Source organism: Sapajus apella, unplaced genomic scaffold, assembly GCF_009761245.1.
Source record: "Sapajus apella isolate SASKATOON/1434 unplaced genomic scaffold, GSC_monkey_1.0 scaffold2, whole genome shotgun sequence".
NCBI lineage: Eukaryota > Metazoa > Chordata > Mammalia > Primates > Cebidae > Sapajus > Sapajus apella.
The window spans coordinates 8,693,850-8,699,598 of NW_022436942.1; positions in this window are offsets into that span (position 1 = coordinate 8,693,850).

Sequence of the window (5,749 nt, forward strand, 5' to 3'; positions counted from 1 at the left end):
CCCTTCCTTCCCTTCCTTCCCTTCCTTCCCTCCTTCTCTCCTTCCTTCGTTCATTCGTTCAGATGAAGTCTTGCTCTGTTGCCCATCCTGGAGTACAGTGGTATAATCTGGGCTCACTGCAACCTCCACCTCCCAGGTTCAAATGATTCTCCCACCTCCTGAGCAGCTGGGATTACAGGCACCCGCTACCATGCCCCACTAATTTTTGTATTTTTAATAGAAATAGGGTTTCACCATGTTGGCCAGGCTGGTCTTGAACTCCTGACCTCAAGTGTTGGCCCACCTCAGCTTTCGAAAGTGCTGGGATTACAGGCGTCGGAACTGAAATTTCTTTATACTTGTCCTAGTAATGTTATTTACCCCTATGCCACAACACTGATGTGCTAAGATACTAGGTATTTGTTTAATTGTTTTTCTCACACTCTTTGCAGCCCTTCTTGTTTTCTAAGTTTACCATATATCGTCATTTCCTTAAATATGGCTCTGTTTTAATGGTGTCTCTCATGGCTATTTCCTCAATGGCTGCAACCAGGCACCTGCTCTATCCAGTAATATCTCAGGTTGCTAACATAACACACTGCACTAACTGGTGGATATGCCCACACAGGCGGCACTGAGAATAACATTACAGTCCTAGCAGTCCCTCTACCTATAGAAAGAAATGAACACACAAGCCCAATAGTCTATACTCTGGATTTGACTACACCATGAACACGCACACCAAAAACACAGGTTTAGGAGGGAGATCTAGGCCAATCAGTCTCTCATGGCAGTCATCCACCGTAACCAAGTGAACAGGGAAGGCACCAGAAAAGGCCTGTAAAGTGAGCCTTTGCATCAGAGACTTGGAAGGGCCTGGCTTTTTCCTAGGGGCTTTAACACAAGCCCATTGTAATTACACCCTCAGTTATAATGTGACACACCAGGAATGGGAGCCATATGACGACTAACGAGTTCACTGTAGACCTCCACAGGTTTTGCCTATGGTGGAAACCAACAAAGTTAATGTCAGCAAAATTTATAATGATTCCTTTATGCCTATAAATAGTTTAGCAACTGGGATGGAATATATAAGAATAGGGGTTGCAACTGGACCAATTCTTAACCTCACTACTCATATGTCTTCTCGTTTTTCCCTTAACCAATTAATATTTAGAAATCTTATGTCAGGCCCCATAGTTACAGAACACAACAAGTCAAACTTTTACTCCCTTATGTGTGGATAACTACTTTTTCAGTCACTTACCATTCACATTTAATCCCTGGGGACCATAAAGTCTCCCTATTTATGCAAATTATACTGGAATCCAAACTAATCACAGCTATGCCTGGTTACAAAGTCCCTCCTTGGGAGTTTCATTAAAAGGAATTGGGTTCCTCTTTTTATATGTATCCAACATGTTTCTAGCCTTACGTATTAAGTGAAAGGGCACCTGCACTATCTGGAGTACATATATGTAACTCCTTGAACTTCATAACCTCTGACAGAGTTCCAAATTTGGTGTTCTTCCTAAGTGAATCCCTCTAAAGGTCATCAGAAGAAAGAAAACGAAAGTGGAATTTAACCACCCACCATTTGGCATCCTTACCACTGATAATACCATCATGGAGAGTAATGGTCTAGAATATTCTATAGCCAGTAGACTCTTGGTTTGCAGGTATACCCATGCTTGAGCACAGCATTTGTAATCTCACGGATATGGTTTGGCTGTGTCCCCACCCAAATCTCATCTTGAATTCCCATGTGTTGTGGGAGGGACCTGGAGAGAGGTAATTGAATCATGGGGGCTGTTCCCATGATAGTAGAATAAGTCTCACGAGATCTGATGGTTTTAAAATGGGGAATTTCCCTGCACAAGCTCTCTTCTCTTGTGTGCTGCCATGTGAGGTGTGCCTTTCACCTTCTGCCACGATTGTGAGGCCTCCCCAGCCACATGGAACTGTGAGTCCAATAAACCTCTTTCTTTTGTAAATTACCCAGTCTCAGGTATGTCTTTATCAGAAGCAGGAAAATGGACCAATACACTCACCATCTTAGTCCAGCAATCTTGGAAACCTGAAGTTACAGCCATCCAGGCCCAGCAACTGGCCTTAATTTCATTGCCCGGGGTTGTTCTGCAGAATCAACATGCTTTAGCTGTGCTTACCACCAAGGCAGGAGGTACTTGTGCACTGTTAAATGTAACCTGTTGCTTTTACATCAATGCTTCAGGTCAAGTAGAAGAAAGTTTGAAAAAGATAAAAAAGAATATCAAAATATCAGAGGGCCTTCAAAAAAGAGTTTCTCAAGATTTTTTTTTTTTTGGTATAACTATTTCAAAACTTCTCCAGCTGGGTTTGGCCATGGGTTGCCCAACTTCTCCCACCTATAATAATGTTCATATTAGTTTGTTTATTTGCACCATGTATTTTTAATGCAATGTCTCATTTTGTGTCTTCTAGAATACAACAATTTCAAACCAAAATGTTACTGCTGTGAGGGATATCATTTGGTAAAAGAAGTCCATGGCTCTCCTTTGGATGCAGCAGAATAAAATTTTAGGCCGCAAATGCTGTTCCCACATAGTCTCACAGCAGCTCTGCCCAATTTAAGTGCCAACTCAGGGATTTAGACCCATGGAACCTCCTAATTGACCAATCATCCTAGGTAGGGCTCTGGCCAAGTTGACACTTCCGGTCAGCAGGAAGCAGTTGGAAGATGAGACCTTCACGCACGTGCCACGCTGTCACAGCCTCGTCACCACCCTCCACACCCTCCCCTACCCTCCCATCACCCCACTTCATTCTTCTTTGTTGTACTTAGCACACATAAAATTAGTTATTTATTTACTTTGGCCATTGATTTAGTTTTCAGTATGCATTTATTGGGTGTTAACTTGATGCCATGGGATGTGGTGGTAAACATCACACATTCTTGTTCTGTTAGGGGGGAAATGTGGAGTCCTAATTAGGGAAAAGGAGTTAGGCTGGTGGGACTGAGGGAAAGCAAAAAGAGAAAGTAGATAAGCTAGAAGGCTGCTTTTCTTTATGGTCCAGGACATACAGCCCTTTTATGCCCTACTTATCACCAGACACCCGCAAGCTAATTCCCTGCAACCTTGGCGTTATCAGCTCTGGATACAGCCCTCTTCAGCCCACGTTCCATTCTGTAAAATCCCCAGCAAGTCTTGGTTTCCTGGCAGTTAGCCCCTCTTTTACTAACTTGCCCATTGTACTCTTGCAATGTATTTTCATAGTTTCTCTAATAATCCGCCTTTCTTTACTGTCTTGGTAAGTTCTTTTACCACCTGCAGCACGGGCCTCAGATAGTCGTTGCTCACCTGTGGCAGGTTCCCAATGCCGAGATGCACCAATGTTGCCTTTCAGGAATGATAGAATTCTAATTTTTTTTTCCGTGATTAGCTGAGGTTAAGGAGTCTTTCCTCTTCCAAATGAGTCTCTGTGTAATGACTAGAACAAAAGTTGATATCACACTTGTTTTTGGCCAATCTTCTGGAAATTGAGCCATAAGTGGAAGAACATTTACCCCTAAAATGGAAAGGTAAAAAACTAAGAGACTTTATATTCAGATATATTTTAGAAGCAGCTAGAGTCAACCTTGGTTTTTCCTTCCCTAACCCTGCACATTGAATGTGTCAGAAGTCCTGTTTGCTCTAATTCCAAAACAATGGCTGAATCTGCTCATTTCTCACTCTGGCTAAAGCCCAGGGAAGCCATTATCATCCCTCCTCTGAATTGCAATAGTATTGCAGTTTTTAAAGTTCCTCCTACTGTCTGTTTTTAACTCACGAGCCAAAGTAAACTTATATAAATTAAAAACAGTAGATTTAGCACATCCTGGCTTCCCCTAAGGGCTTCCCTTCACAGTGAGAATGAAACCCAAAGTTCTTATCACCACCCCACGTCTGCAATCTCATCTGCTACCACCCCTTCCCTTGAGCTGTCTGCTGCAGTCACAAAACCTACTGGCTGGTCCTCACACGCACCAGTCTGGCTCCTGCCTAGGAGCCTTTGCACTGGCTGTTTTCCTAAGCCCAGAGCAATCTTCCCACTAACATTTCATGATCATTCTCTCCCTTCATTCAGGTCCTGCTCAAATGTTACTGCTTCAGAAAGCTCTGCACTGGCCACCCTATCAAACACAACCTCTTCACTGCCCTCCACACTCTCCCCTAGCCTCCTATCGCCCCACTTCATTTTTCTTTGAAGCACACATGAAATTAGTTATTTATTTATTTTGGCCATTGATTTAATTTTCAGTAGGGACTTATTGGGTGTTAACTTGATGCCATGGGATGTGGTGGTAAACATTACACATACAGAGCCCTTGTCCTCATGGAACTTGCATTCTAATATAAATATAACAGAGGACATATAGTTTAATAACAAGCATGAATATCTGCTGTGAAGCAAAGCAAAGTAGAGCGTGTGGGTAGAACTTAATGGAGGTTAATTTAGTTAAGGAGATAGGGGAAGGCCTCTTGGAGGGCAGATATCTGAATGAGGTGAGGGCACGGGCCATGTGAATATCTGGGGATACCACCTGGAGATGAGGCAAGTTTGGGGTGTCCAAGAAGTAGCAAGAAGAGTGGGACTGGAGTAGCCTGGGTGAAGGGCAAAGACGAAGATGAGCCCCAGATTTGACTGGGACCAGGTATGTGGGCCTTTGCAAGCTAGAGCAGGACTTTGGATTTTGTTCTAAGGCTGAGGAGAAGCCACCAGAGAGTTTCAAGTGTGAGGAAGGCTTGGTATGACTCACATTTTGTAAAGATCACTCTGGTTGATGATGCAGAGGAAATCTAGGAGTGATAAGGATAGAAGCAAGGGCAGGATGAGAGTCTAGAAAAGACGCAATGATTGCATTGGAGTGCAGGGAGCAGAGCCAGAGAAATCTGGCATGTGACTCTTAACTGTGACACTCAGCGTGGGTTGCCTGGAAATAGGAGTTATGTATGGACCACATTCACTAACAGGGAAAGTAATTCTTTAGCGTTTCTTCTAGTTCTTCATTTATACTATATTATTCACTAGCAGAAAGTGCTCCATGTAGGAATTGAAGTAAAGACAGGTGATTTTGTAAGGAAGTTTTTAAGATTTGAGTGAAGACACTTAGATGAGGAGAATGAAGTAACACCAAGGGTTGAAGACTGAAGTCCTCTTGTCTCAGAGGCAAACATAGCCACAGTGAATTTATGTTCCACCTGGACCAAGGGGATTCACTGGATTTTCTTGTAATAGCCCCTTGTTCAGTAGTGTTTTCAATGGAAAATTGTATCAACTCAGAAGGGACAGAATCATTAAGCATTCCGTTTTTATTGGGATGAGAGTTTAAGTCACTTTACCAGGCAAAGGACTCCATTCAACCGGGGTACACGCAGAAGGTAAGGGAAAAAAAAATGGTGGTGGAGAAAAGAATCCATAATTATTAACTTGGGTCTTGTGAATTGCTATAAAAGCAGGAAGTGTAGCAGATAGGATTTCTGTTCATTGTTTGTCTTCTCCTCTCCGCTTCTCCCTTTTATTTGAAGAGTACATGTGGTGGCTAATTTTTTTTTTTTTCAGGTGAGAACATGACCACAATGACATATGGTAGCTGATGAGATTCTATGTGTTTTCTATGCTGCCAATGCACATTTTTTACCTGGATTAAAAACAAGAGTGGATGCTGAAGACACAAGGGATGGAAGGTATCCATCTGGCCCTCCAGATCCTTATTCTGTACTTTTCCACTCTACTTGGTGCCCAAAGA